General features: G+C 40.2%; 1 protein-coding gene across 13 annotated transcripts in view; it reads right to left on the reverse strand.

The window, feature by feature from the left end:
- The window catches only part of MAPK10 (mitogen-activated protein kinase 10), a 302,017-nt gene that overhangs the window by 273,517 nt on the left and 13,528 nt on the right, over nucleotides 1-14,972 (reverse strand). The window lies entirely within an intron of this gene.

Here is a 14,972-nt window from a genome sequence, read left to right on the forward strand (position 1 = left end):
AGGTGGTAGCACAGCGGGTTAAGCACAGGTGGCGCAAAGTGCAAGGACCAGCATAAGGATCCTGGTTCCAGCCCCCGGCTCCCCACCTGCAGAAGAGTCACTTCACAGGCGGTGAAGCAGGTCTGCAGGTGTCTTTCTCTCCCCCTCTCTGTCTTCCAATCCTCTCTCCATTTCTCTCTGTCCTATCCAACAACAACGACATCAATAACAACAACAATAATAACTATAACAATAAAAGAACAAGGGGAACAAAAGGCAATAAATAAATAGATAGATAAATATTTTTTAAAAAAAACTAGCAGCCAGCTTCCAGTCCTTCTGAATATCAAAAGATAAGGCTTCGAAACCTGGCATATGAATAGGAGGCAAAAGAACAGGAAAACCTGCCCCTGAAGCCAGGTTGGCTACCAATACATTTCTTCAGGCTATTTTCCACAGAACACAATTTTCAGTTGAAAGCCATAAATCTATATCTATCTATCTGTCTGTCTGTCTGTCTGTCTGTCTGTCTATCTATCTATCTATCTATCTAGATAGACAGACAGACAGATAGATCTCCAGTGCACTCCTGCCTACAAGCAGGCAGTTGTCTCTCTCCTTGCTGACATACCTCCCTCTGTCTCATCTAGCTCTTTTCTTGGTGACTATTTCGTATTCCAATAAAATTCCTATAACCTTTGCTCAATGCTGCCTTATTCTCTCCTGATCCCCTGTGTATTGTCTGTCAGAAGAAGGCCATATATGTCTTCAACAAGGACTTGTGTATAATTGCTCCATAATACTGAGGCTAGACAACAGTGAAATTCCTTCCTATCTCTTACACAGGTTTTCACTACAAATGACCTGAACTCTCTCTCTGCCTGTTGACTCCTTCCCTCTTCACTGTTTCTCATAGCCACTTCTTTTTTTAAAAAAATTTTATTTTTTAATTATTGTCTTTATTGGATAGAGAAAGTCAGAAATTGAGAGGAAGGGAGACACAGAAAAGGAAAGAGACAGAAAGACACCTGCAACCCTGTTTCACCACTCACAAAGCTTTCCCCCTGCAGGTGGGGACCAAGGGCTCAAGCCTGGGTCCTTATGCATTGCAACATATGTGCTCAACCAGGTGCACCACCACCTGGGCACCTCACAGTCACTTCTTCTAGCTGGACTCTCATTCCCTCCCTAGAAGTTCCTCTGCCTTCACTTCTCTCTCCTGTCCAGATCCCTCTCAACATTGTTACTGTGGTCATTTTCTTTAGCCTGCTTAGAAGAGGAGCAGCTCTTCCTTGTTTATAGAAAGAGACCCAATTCCTGGACAGAGATGGATCATTCACAGCTATCCTCATTCTGGCCTTGACTGACTCCCCAGACTTCTGTCTGTCACTTTCTCATTGAAAGTATGCCATGTAACCTCAAACTTCTGAACCCCAAGTTGACTCTGCTCCTTACTCATTCTGCTCCCCTTTCAGAAGTAACTTTCCAACTCCATCACTATCAAAATTATCAACACAGAAGCCAGGCGATGGCACACCTGGTTAAGTGCATGGCTTATAATTTGCAAGGAACCAGGTTCTAGCCCATGGTCCCCACCTGTAGGAGGAAGCTTCACAAGTGGTGAAGCAGGTTTATAGGTGTCTCTCTGTCTCTTTTCTTCTCTACCTCCTCCTCCTCTCTCAATTTCTCTCTGTCTCTATCCAATAATAAATAAATAAAAATATAATATAAGCATTATCTCCACAGCTCCACTTCAGTGTTCTGTCCTCTTTGACTCCCTCCTAATATCTCAGCTAAAATGGCAGTTCCCTCCAAGACCAGAACACACACTTAAACTTTATTTGTAGTGGTCAACATATTCTATCAGGGACTATAGTGATTTATCAAAGCAAATCTGTTCTACCATAGTGTTCTAATATTGAGGTTCAAGGAATCAACACTTGTGTCAAGCTCTGTGACAGCAAATAAGCTAAAAAGAAAAAGACTCCTAGCTTGAAGACACGTAACAGTCTTAGAAACTTTCTCATTAGAGTTCCTCACCTATGTAAACACACTATATTCCTATTTTGACCCAGAGTGGTACATAATCAATGCCATTCTAGATGCATAAAAGAGAGGTTAATTCATTGCATACAACTATCAATAAATGTCAGTGGCCTGAATTCACCTATTAAGAGGCACAGAGTTAAGAAGATGGATCAGAAAACACAACCCACCCATATGCTGGCTACAGGAATCCCACCTACCTCAACAAGACAAACACAGACTTAAAGTGCAAGGATGGAAAACTATCATTCAAGCCAATGGCCCACAAAAAAGGGCAGGAACAGCTATTCTCATATCTGACACAATAGACCGGAAAATTAATAAAATAAAAAGGATAAGGATGGATATTACTTAATGCTCATTGATTGATCACTCAATCAAGAGGACTTAACGATTATCAACATCTATGCACCCAATGAAAGGTCATCTAAATACATCAAACATCTGCTGAAAGAACTACAGCAATATATTAACAGCAACACAGTAATAGTAGTATACTTCAACACCACACTCTCTCAACTTGACAGATCTTCCAGGCAGAAAATCAATAAAGAAAGGAGAGAGCTAAATGAGGAGATAAAATAGAACTATTGGACTTTACCAGAGCCATTCACCCCGAGAAACTGGAATACATATTCTACTCAAGTCCACAATGGGTCATTTTCAAGGACAGACCATATGTAGGGCACAAAGACAGTGTCAGGAAATTCAAGAGCAGTGAAATCATCCCAAGCATCTTCTAAGACACAGTGGAATTAAATTAACAGTTAACAAGAAACAAAAAATTAGTAAAATCCACAAAATATGGAAACTCAACAGTATACTACTTAGCAACTACTCGTCAAAGAGTAGATTAAGGAAAAAATCAAAACGTTTTGAGACTTCAATGAAAATGAAGGCATGAGCTATCAAAATATTTGGGACACAGCTAAGGCAGTACTGAGAGAAAAATTCATAGCCATAAAGCACACATTAGGAAACAAGAAAAAGCTCAAATAAACAACCTGATTGCACACCTTAAAGACCTAGAAGAAGAAAAAGAATAAAGGAACCCTAGAGCAATGAGAAGGACTGAAATAACTAAAGTTAAGGCAGAGATAAATAACACTGAAAATAAGAAAACCATACAAAAGATCAACAGAAGTGAATGTTGGTTCTTTCGAAGAGTAAACAAAATCGACAAGCCTTTAGCCAGATTCACAAAACAAAAAATGGAGAAGACCCAAACTTCCAAAATTAAATAAAGAGGAACTTGAAAATATGAACAGGCCAATAATAGCCAAAGAAATTGAATTGGTTATCAAAAACTTTCCCTAGAATAAAAGTCCTGGACCAGATGGCTTTTATAAATGAATTCTACAAAACCTTCAAGGAAGAGTTAATCCCTCTACTTTTAAAACTCTTCTAAAAGAGTGAAGACACAGGAATACTCCCTCCCAGCTTCTATGAAGCCAATATCACTCTGATACCAAAGCAGACAGGGACACAACCCAAAATTAAAAATACAGACTGATATTTCTGATGAACATAGATGCTAAAATACTGAACGAAATTCTAGCCAACCAGATACAGCAGTATATTAAAAAAAATGTTCATCATAGCCAAGTTGGGTTTATCCCAGGGGTGTAAGGTTGGTTTAATATATGTAAATAAATGAAGGTGATCCACCACATCAATAAATGCAAGATCAAAATCACATGGTTATATCAACAGATGCAGAGAAAGCCTTTGACAAAAATCCAACATCCCTTTATGATCAAAATGCTACAAAAAATGGGAATAGATGCAAAATTCCTCAAGATAGCAGAGTCCAAAAACAGCCAACCTACAGCCAACATGATACTCAATGGTGAAAAACTGGAAGCATTTCCCCTCAGATCAGATACTAGACAGGGCTGCCCACTATCACCATTACTATCCAACATAGTGTTGGAAGTTCTTGCCATAGCAATCAGGCAGGAGCAAGGGATTAAAGGCATACAGACTGGAAGAGAAGAAGGCAAACTCTCCCTATTTGCAGATGACATGATACATAGAAAAATCGAAGGAATCTAGCAAGAAGCTTTTGGATATCATCAAGCAATACAGTAAGGTGTCATGCTACAAAATTAACATATACAAGCCAGTGGCATTCCTTTATGCAAACACTAAGTTGGAAGAACATGAAATTCAGAAATCAATTCCTTTACTATAGTAACAAAAACAATAAAATATCTATGAATAAACCTAACCAAAGGAGTATACTTTGTATACTAAAAATTGTGAGTCACTACTCAAGGAAATAGAAAAATGACACAAAGAAGTGGAAAGATATCCCATGTTCATGGGTTGGAAGAATTAACATCATCAAAATGAATATACTACCCAGAGCCATATATAAATTTAATGCTATCCCCATCAAGATCCCAAGCACATTTTTAGGAGAATAGAACAAATGCTACAAATGTTTATTTGGAACCAGAAAAGACCTAGAATTGCCAAAACAATCTTGAGAAGAAAGACAGAACTGGAGGCATCACACTCCCAGATCTCAAATTGTATTAAAGGGCCGTTGTCATCAAAACTGCTTGGTACTGGAACATGAATAGATACACTGACCAGTGGAATAGAATTGAGAGCCCAGAAGTGAGCCCCCACACCTATGGACATCTAATCTTTGACAAAGGGGCCCACACTATTAAATGGGGAAAGCAGAGTCTCTTCAACAAATGCTGTTGGAAAAAAATGGGTTGAAACATGTAGAAGAACAAATAGAACCACTATATTTCATCAAACACAAAAGTAACTTCCAAGTGGATCAATGGATTGAATGTTAGACCACAAGCCATCAGATACTTAGAGGAAAATATTGGCAGAACTCTAAAGACATCTTCAATGAAATGAATCCAATTACAAAGAAGACTAAGGCAAGTATAAACCTATGGGACTATACCAAATTAAAAAGCTTCTGCACAGCAAGAGAAACCACTACCCAAACCAAGAGACCCCTCACAGAATGGGAGAAGATCTTTACATGCAAAACATCAGACAAGAGGCTAATAACCAAAATATATAAAAAGCTCACCAACCTCAACAACAAGAAAACAAATAACCCCATCCAAAAATAGGGAGAGGATATGAACAGAAAATTCACCACAGAAGAGATCTGAAAGGCTGAGAAACATATGAAAAAATGCTCCCAGTCATTGGTTGTCAGAGAAATGCAAATAAAGGCAAAAATGACATACCACTTCACTCCTCTGAAAATGTCTTACACCAGAAAAGGTAGCAGCAACAAATGCTGGAGAGGTTGTGGGGACAATGAAACCCTCCTGCACTGCTGGAATGTCAACTGGTCCAACGTCTGTGGAGAACAGTCTGGAGAACTCTCAGTAGGCTAGAAGTGGACCTCTCTTATGACCCTGCAATTCCTCTCCTAGGGATATATCCTAAGGAACCCAGCACACCAATCCAAAAAGATTTGTGTATACCTATGTTCTTAGCAGCACAATTTGTAATAGCAAAAACCTGGAAGCAACCCAGGTGTCCAACAACAGATGAGTGGCTGAGCAAGTTGTGGTATATATACACAATGGAATACTACTCAGCTATAAAAAATGGTGACTTCACCATTTTCAGCCCATCTTAGATAGAGCTTGAAGAAATCATATTACATGAAATAAGTCAGAAACAGAAGGATGAATATGGGATGATCTCACTCTCAGGCAGAAGTTGAAAAACAAGATCAGAAGGGAAAACACTAAGCAGAAGTTGGACTGGAGTTGGTATATTGCACCAAATTAAAAGAGAAGGAGAGAGTTCAGGTCCTGGAACAGGATGGCAGACCTAACGGGGGTTATATTGCTGTGTGGAAACTGAGAAATGTTATGCAAGTATAAACTATTGTATTTACTGCCAACTATAAAACACTAATCCCCAATAAAGAAATTTTAAAAAAAGGAAAGAAATCTTAGGGAGTTGATGCACTTCCTTTGGTTGTTTATGCAGAAGCTATCTTTCTTGCAGGATAATAAATCCTCAATAATTAGAAGTGATGTCTTACAACTTATCTCTTGATTTGGAGTGGAAATGGGCAAAATTAATAATAAAAGCAACAACAAATGGGGGAGGGTTGCTGCAAAGGGCACTGGCCAGTTTGCCTTCAAGCCCAACTGGGCCTGTCTTACCTTCTTAACTGCCCAGGAAGCTGCTTTCCATCCACAGGAATCCCCTTTCTGGCTACAACTACCCTCGCCAAGTTACTCCACTTGTGCCTGGTCTTGTAGCTATCTCCCCATGCTTGTGTTTAGCCTGTATAATTTAATCCACACTATTTCTACAGTAGAAAAAAATTCAAACATTATCTACTACCACTCTCATACATAACTGAAGCTCAGCTAGGCTATGACTGGCCCAGGTGAATATTAATTCATAACAAAGCCAGGATAGCTAGGATAAGAATCTAACAGCAAGGTCTCTTCCTTTTCTAGAAACCGTGCAATGAAAATTTCAAAACAATCTGCTACACCTCCAAAAAAAGCACTCTCTTCCAGACCAGTCTTGAGTCCCTCCTCAAAGAATCATTTAAATTAACTCGTTTCTCCTATACACTTCATTCTCCAATATCCCATTTTAATGCAAGAAGACACTAGTCTATTGTCAACACATTCCAGAGCCTCACCTACCCAGAGCCCTACCCTACTGGGAGAAGACAGAAACAGGATGGGGGCATGAACTGACCTGCCAATGCTCATTCCCAGCAAAGAAACAGTTATAGAAGCCAGACCTCCCACCTTGTACACCCCATAATTTTGGTCCATACTCCCAAAGGGGGTAAAATGTTAGGGGAAGATAACCAGAGGGCTCTGAACCCCAGTTCTACTGGGGCCTGGAACACTTATGACAAGGAATCTTTCTTTTTTATAGAGTCACTGAGAAGAAAGAGAATCTAGAAAATACCTGAGGAAGTATTTTCCCTTATCTGAAAGGGAAGAGGAAAAAAGAAAGATACCTCAAGGTGGTAATAGGTGTAGGTGTGGTGTAGGTAGGAAGTGAAAGCAGAGCCATAGAAGTTAATAAAAATGGGCAATATATTAGAGGCCAGGTGGTGGCACACCTGGTTGGGCGCACATGTTACAGTGCACAAGGACCCAGGTTAGAGCCCCTGGTCGCCACCTGCAGGAAGAAAGCTTCACGAGTGGTGAAACAGGGTTGCAGGTGTCTCTCTCCTCTATCACCTCCTTCCCTCTCAAATTCTGGCTGACTCTATCCAATAAATAAATATAATTTAAAAATGGGCCATGTGTGTGTGTGTGTGTGTGTGTGTGTGTGTGTGTGTGTGTGTGTGTGTGTGTGTGTGTATTTCAACCCATATCTATGACTTTAGGAGAACTATGACAGTTTTCACTTAGAGGGGCATGGGAGTCCAAAACTCTGGTGGTGGGAATAGTGTAGAATTATGCCACTATTATATTATAATTTTATAAATCATTATAAAATCACTAATAAAATAAACACTAAAAAAAACTGGCCTAAGAGTAGCCATTATCTAAAATTCAAAATCCACTATCACCGATTCATACCTTAACTCAAGTTAGTTCATCAGGTTAGCTAGTCAGTCAATTTTTCCTTAACATGAGGTCCTAAGCTCAATCCCCAGCACTAAATGTGTCAGAGTGATTTTCTGTCCTCTCTCATTAATAAGTAGATATTTTAAAAGAAAAAAATAAATGATGACATATTCATTCTTAAATTTAAAGGAGCTTGAAAGTGAGCCTTAAGGGTTTAGAGCATCAAAAAAACTACCTAATCTTCCAAAATCACAGCTAAAAGAAATCTTTGGGGTCAGATAGATAGACCAACGGGAGAGCACTGAATTTGCATGTTGAGGAGGCCCCAGGGGCCCCAGGCATCAGTCAATTTCCAGAGTTGAGTAGTGGCCTGGTCTCTGTCATTCTCTCCCTCCCTTTCTAGTTCTTTCCCTGCCATGAAAAGAAGTAAAAATAAGAAAAATCTTCAACATAACATTTCTGTCATTTCTATATTTAAGAAAGTTTCTGCATCTTAAATAACAATTATAACATACAATAAATGCTAGCTAATTGTAGACACATTTTCTAACATTTGAAAAGATTTCTTAAGTTAAAAAGATTTTCACTAGCAGCCTGGGAGGTGGCACAGTGAGTAAAGCACTGGACTCTCGAGCATAAGGTCCTGAGTTTGATCCTCTGCATTGTGTAAGCCAGTGTGATACTCTCATTTTCTCTTTCCCCTCTCTCTCAAATATATAAATAAATCCTTAAAAAATAAGAGATTTCCACTGCTTAATTTAAGCAGTACTTTCTCTGATACTATTTACTGGAATACAGAAAAACTTTTATAAAGCATCTGAGATACATTAATATTTGAGCTGACTCACTTACAAGTAAGGTCTAGGAAAATATCCACTTCTAAAGGAAAATATTAAATATTAATGATCAGGTATCAAGTTACTTGGGAAGTGTCAATGGGAGTCCCAAATCTATCTTCCTAGGAGATAAAGGACCTAAAGTTCCACACAATCAGTGAAAAGTGTTTAAAGTTACATATATTAAGAAGACTACTTATGTTGGCTATAGTAGGGTTAAAAAGATCTGGGCCCCATCAGCTGGGGCCCTATTTGGGGAGTCCCAAACAGACTTGATGGGCTTAGACCTCAAATAAATTCCTCTCTCCATTGTTACCAGTCATCTCTATCAGGAACAACAAAATAGACACCTTTGTGGGCCCCCAGAGGGCCTTGCCTTCAACTTGGATCAACAACGGTAGAAAATGTTCCATCCTCCAAAGGGAGGATGGACAACATACTCTATGCTACACCTGAGGAAGATGGGTCCTGATATTGGGGCAGCTTGGAATGTTCCTACTCATGACCACAGAATGTGAGGTCGGATCCAGGGATGCAGAGGTCACACAGGCTCCTAAGCTGAATATGGGCCTCAGACCACATCAAATAGATGGGTTTACAGTCAATGATATTTATACACCTTTCCCATATTTGGGAGCTACTCTCTTCCCTGATGCAGCTTTCTGGTCCTATTTCCAGCCATGACATCATCTCCCCAGACAATAACTTGAATACACCTGCATATCAGATTTCAAGCTCAGGGGAAAAAACAAAAACAAAAAACCAATACAGACACAGGCCTTTTGGAATATAACTAAAATATGCCTACTACCTATCTACAAAAAATGGAGACAACCCCCCATCCCCCGACTCTTCATCTGCATTATTCTAGCCTTTAGGTTCATGATTAATCAACAACTCGTTTAGCTTTGTATGTTAACTCTCTTTACAGCCACCAGGTTCCAGATGCTAGCATGATGCCAACCAGACTTCCTTGGACAGACAACCCCACCAATATGTCCTGGAGCTCCTATTTCCCAGAAGCCTGCCCCACTAGGGGAAGAGAGAGACAGGCTGGGAGTATGGATCGACCTGTCAATGCCCATGTTCAGCAGGGAAGCAATTACAGAAGCCAGACCTTCCACCTTCTGCATCCCACAATGACCTTGGGTCCATATTCCCAGAGGGTTAAAGAATAGGAAAGATATCAAGGGAGGGGATATGATACGGAGTTCTGGTGGTGGGAAATGTGTAAAGTTGTACCCTTCTTATCCTATGCCTTTGTCAGTGTTTCCTTTTTATAAATAAATTAAAACTAAAATAAAAAAAGCTCTAAGGAGGGGCCAGGCAGTGGCACACCTGGTAAAGTGCTCACATTACAGTGCGCAAGGACGCAGGTTCAAGCCCCTGGTCCCCACCTGCAGGGGCAAAGTTTCATGAGTGATGAAGCAAGGCTTCAGGTGTCTGTCACTCTCCCTCTCTATCTTCTCCTCCCCTCTCAATTTTTCTATCCAATAATAAATAAATAAATAAATGAAAGCTCTAAAGATTTAGATTCCCTTCTTGGGTAACTGTTGATGCTTTGAGAAGCAAGACCAAGCAGCACTTCACAGGGGTAGATTTATGAGTATTCTCCTGTTCATCTCATTTGGAAAGTGTTTGTTCCACAAATCTGATAGAACAATTTCTATTTTCACTTCATACTATTATCATTTTTCACAATCCCCATTGTGAACCTTACCTGGAATTTAAATCATATGAATGTCTTGGTTTCTGTTTTATTTTAATGGGAAGTTAGTAGTTTATAGTATAGTCTCTATAACACATAGGCACAATCTCAACTCCTTTTGATTGGTGTCTAGGAGACACAACAGGACTCCATAATCCTAGCAATGTAACTACAGTAGTACATCAAAAAAGTTATACACCATGACCAAGCAAGATTTATCCCAGCAAAGTAAGTCTGGTTCAACATACCTAAGTCAGTAAATGTGATTCACCACATCAACAAAAGGAAATCTAAACACCTCATAATCATCTTAATAGATGTAGAGAAAGCCATCTACAAGATCCAGCATCCATTAATGATCAGAACATTTAAAAGAATGAGGGATGAGGAATACAGTTATGCCAAAAGATTCTCATGCCTGAGACTCTAGGGTCCCAGGTTCAATTCCCTGCACCACCATAAGCCAGAGTTAAACAGTGCTCTGGGAAAAAAAGTGGTGGGGGGTAGCAATAGATGGAAAATTCATCAAACTAGCAGAACCTAGCTACAGAAATCCAATAGCCAACATCATATTTAATGGTGAGAAGCTGAAAACTTTCCTCTCCAGTCAGGTAATAGGCAAGGCTGTCTCCACTATTATTCAACATAGTCTTGGAAGTCTTAGCCAGACCAATCGGACAGGAAATCAAATTGACACTATTCACAGATGATATGATAGTATAGAAAGAAAGTCTAAGAGAATCTAATAAAGAGACTCCTGGAAAATATCAAGCAATATAGTACAGAGGCAGGCTACAAAATCACCATATAAATGTTTTGAAGGCCTCACTCCAAATCCAGTTTTTCATTTTTGCTACTAAGAACAGAAGAGATTCAGAGAAAAGGGAAAAAGGAAGCACTCTGAAGTTGAACTCTCTGAGCTCTATGGCCACTACTTGCAAGAATTTCTGTCAAGCCACTAAATCTCTATACACCCATCATTTATGCCCTTTGTGAACTAGAAGCATCTCATAGGTGTGAACAGTGTGCTACACTAAACAATTACTTGGTAAATGTTATCCACTATATAATTCTTTTCTATAATCCTCATTCTTCATGTAATTCTCTGGAAATATGATATGGTCAAAGTATCTTAGAAGCTGGAGGTCATTTAATCCAATCTCCCGTACAAAGTAGAATCATTTCTAAAAAGGAAGGAAGGGGGAGTTGGGCAGTAGCACAGTGTGTTAAGCACACATGGCGCAAAGCACAAGGACCAAAATAAGGATCCCGGTTCGAGCCCCTGGCTCCCCACCCACCTGCAGGGGAGTCGCTTCACAGGCGGTGAAGCAGGTCTGCAGGTGTCCATCTTTCTCTCCCGCTCTGTCTGCCCCTCCTCTCTCCGTTTCTCTCTGTCCTAACAACGATGACATTAATAACAACAACAATAATAACTACAACAACAATAAAAAAACAAGGACAACAAAAGGGAAAATAAAATAAATATAAAAAAGGAAGGAAGGGAGGGAGGGAGGGAAGGAAGAAAGGAAGGAAGGAAGGAAGGAAGGAAGGAAGGAAGGAAGGAAGGAAGGAAGGGAGGGAGGGAGGGAGGGAGGGAGGACGGAAGGTCTTAATGTATCACCAACCATGAAAATGGTTAAAATACTTGTGCTGAAAGTTGACAGTTGCTTTTTTTTTCAAAAAGCACAGTCTTCCAAACAGTTCTAGTAGCCAGAGTGTTATACATTCATGTACAGTAACTACTTTTTTTTTCAATAAACTCATATCTGTCTTCTATACAAACAACCCTGGATCCTCTAGCATCTTTCAAAATATACTTCAAACAGGCTCTGACTATTGAAGGATACTCTTGTTTAGGATACTTTGTTTAGCGCATTGGACTTCTAGTGACAAAAGGAAAGGAAAGTAACTTTTTTTTAGCAACTTTTACAAAAAGCAGCAGTGTAACACAACTACCTAATTACATAGAAATGAAGGTGATCTTTGCAATGAGAGATCTGGAAATAAATCAGTCACATTTTCTACTCAATCAATTGAAATAAAATTACAGACTCTCTGACAGGCAGATTTCCAGACTGTATCCAGAGTTACAATTTAGAGAACCTTTTCTGCAGTTTGATTTTTACTCTAAAGCTCCTTCGACTATGCCCTTTTAACCCTCATTGTGATTTTTGTATGCCTGCCTCTGTTTCTACCTTTCTGTATGTCTATCTCTTACTCTTTCTTAATTTTATCAATTAATAGACAACATGCTAGGCACAAAGAAGTAAAAAATAATTCAGTATGGCTCAAATTATTAGTGTCAGGTGAAGAGACAGTCTCTCAGACATTTAACATAACCTCCTGAGAATGCAGTGAGCTAGATATGAGCACGTTCCTATGGAGACACCAGGAAGGAAGCCTAGTAGAAGGAACTAGGACAGATTAGGAGGAGGAGTAATATCTGCTGAAGTCTAAAGTGAGTCTAAGTGGCACTCCACAAACTTCCATTCACCTGAAAATTTATTTTTTTTATTTTTATTTATTTTTACTTTTCATTGCCACCAGGATTATCACTGGGCTTGGTGCTGGCAATATGAATTCACTGCTCCTAGAAGCCATTTTTCCACTTTTTTTTTCCTATTTGATAGGAAAGAGGGAAATTGAAGAAGGGAGGGAAAGACAGAGAGGGAGAAAGACACCTGCAGACCTGCTTCACCCTTCACCACTTTTGAAAGGTCCCTCCTACAGGTGGAGAGAAAGGACTCAAATCTGGTTTGCTTGGTGAAGTGTGCTCTTAACTATGTGTGCCACCACCCAGCCCCCAGACGCTAAATTTCTATGAAGCTTCAAGATGATATCCATGCTGTCGGTCTCCACACTATTTTTTGAGTAAGAAAGGTCTTCAAAGACACTTAAGGGAAAGGCAAGCGGTATAGGCAACATGAAGTAACCCCAATCTAGAATGTGTGCAAGGAGAAAGAAAAAAAATCATGTCCCCAGGGAGTTCTAGAGGTCAACAGCTCAAAAGCTGGGCGGGGGGCATAGTGTAATTTAAGGAGAAAGAACTAATCACACAGGTAATTTGAGCATATCAAAGTTAACAAGACAGGTATGCAGTAACAAGTGAACATCAAATTAAAAACAACAACTGTTGGTATGCTTCTAAGACCCCTTCTGTTTCATTGGTTTAACCCCCCCTGCTTAACACTGTATTCTATTTACATAACCACTGTTAACTAAGCACCGCCCTGCCTCCAGGGCATTGGTTTAATCCCCACTGGTTCATGATGTCTTTTTGCTCCGCCGCCTCTCGTAGTAGATTGATTTGCACCAATCTCTTTTCGCTCCACCCTCTCTACAGCACATCCTGTTTACACCCTACTTGGCCAGTATCTATATAAGGACAGGATTGTGATTATAGTTTTAGTTTTTAGCTTAGCTTGGCTTAGATTGTGCTGCGTTCTGAATAAAGAGATATTGCGTACAGCTTAGCCATGAGTCCCTGGTCGTCTGTCTTCCACCTGCGAAGCCAGCCCAGCAAACAACAACAACAAAAACCTCTGGCAGCCCAGGAGGTCACACAAGAGTTAGTGCACTGGACTTACATGCAGTTGATCCCTAGCACTGCATATGCCAGAGTGATGCTCAAATTCTCTCATTAAAAAACTAAACGGTGGGGGCTGGATGGTGGTGAATCTGGTTGAGTGCTCATGCTACAATACACAGAGACCTAGGTTCAGGCTCCTGGTCCCCAAATGCAAGGGGAGGCTTCAAAAAGCAGTGAAGCAGTGCTGTGCTGTAGGTGTTTCTTTTTCTATCTCCCTCTCAATTTCTGGCTCTATCAAATAAGTAAACAAATAAATGAATTTTAAAAAGAAAGTCTTGGGTGGGGGTAGATAGCGTAGTGGTTATGCAAACAGCTCTCATGCCTGAGGCTCCAAAGTCCCAGGTTCAATCCCCTGCACCACCATAAACCAGAGCTGAGCAGTGCTCTGGTTAAAAAAAAAAGAAAAAAAAAAGAAAAAAGAAAAAGAAAGAAAGAAAACCTTAGAAAAGTAAATAAGGGGGCATAAATTACTAAAGTCTTAGGCCCCTTGGAACATACCTAAAATAGACATCCTAGCTGCTTTCCATCCTAAAATTCCTATTCTCATCTGTTCTACTTTAGGGTTCCTGATTATTAAACATTCTGTCCTGCTTTACATCTTACTGCATTTCAGCTGGCAAGTTGCAAATGCTACTATGATGTCACCTTGACTTTCCTAGCAGACTACCTCACCAGTATGTCACCAAGTATCAGTTCTCCAGAGCCCTACCCAACTAGGGAAAGAAAAACAGGCTGGGGGTATAGATCGGCCTATTGAGGCTCATGTCCAGTGGAGAAGCAATTACAGAAGCCAGTTCCCACCTTCAGCACCCCATAAAAATCTTTGGTCTAGGGGGTTGGGTGGTAGCGCAGTGGGTTAAGCGCACGTGGCGCAAAGTGCAAGGACTGGCATAAGGATCCTGGTTTGAGGCCCCGGCTCCCCACCTGCAGGGGAGTCGCGTCACAGGTGGTGAAGCAGGTCTGTAGGTGTCTGTCTTTCTCTCCCCCTCTGTCTTCTCCTCTTCTCTCCATTTCTCTCTGTCCTATCCAACAATGAACGACATCAACAATAATAATAATAACCACAACAAGGCTACAATAACAAGGGCAACAAAAGGGAGGAAATGGCCTCCAGGAGCAGTGGATCCATGGTGCAGACACTGAGCCCTAGCAATAACCCTGGAGTCAAAAAAAAAAGAAAAGAAAAGAAAGAAAAAGGAAAAAAACGGAAAAAAAAAAATCTTTGATCTATACTTCCAGAGGGAAGAATAGGGAAGCTTCCAGTA

The sequence above is a fragment of the Erinaceus europaeus genome, chromosome 3, assembly GCF_950295315.1.
Source record: "Erinaceus europaeus chromosome 3, mEriEur2.1, whole genome shotgun sequence".
NCBI lineage: Eukaryota > Metazoa > Chordata > Mammalia > Eulipotyphla > Erinaceidae > Erinaceus > Erinaceus europaeus.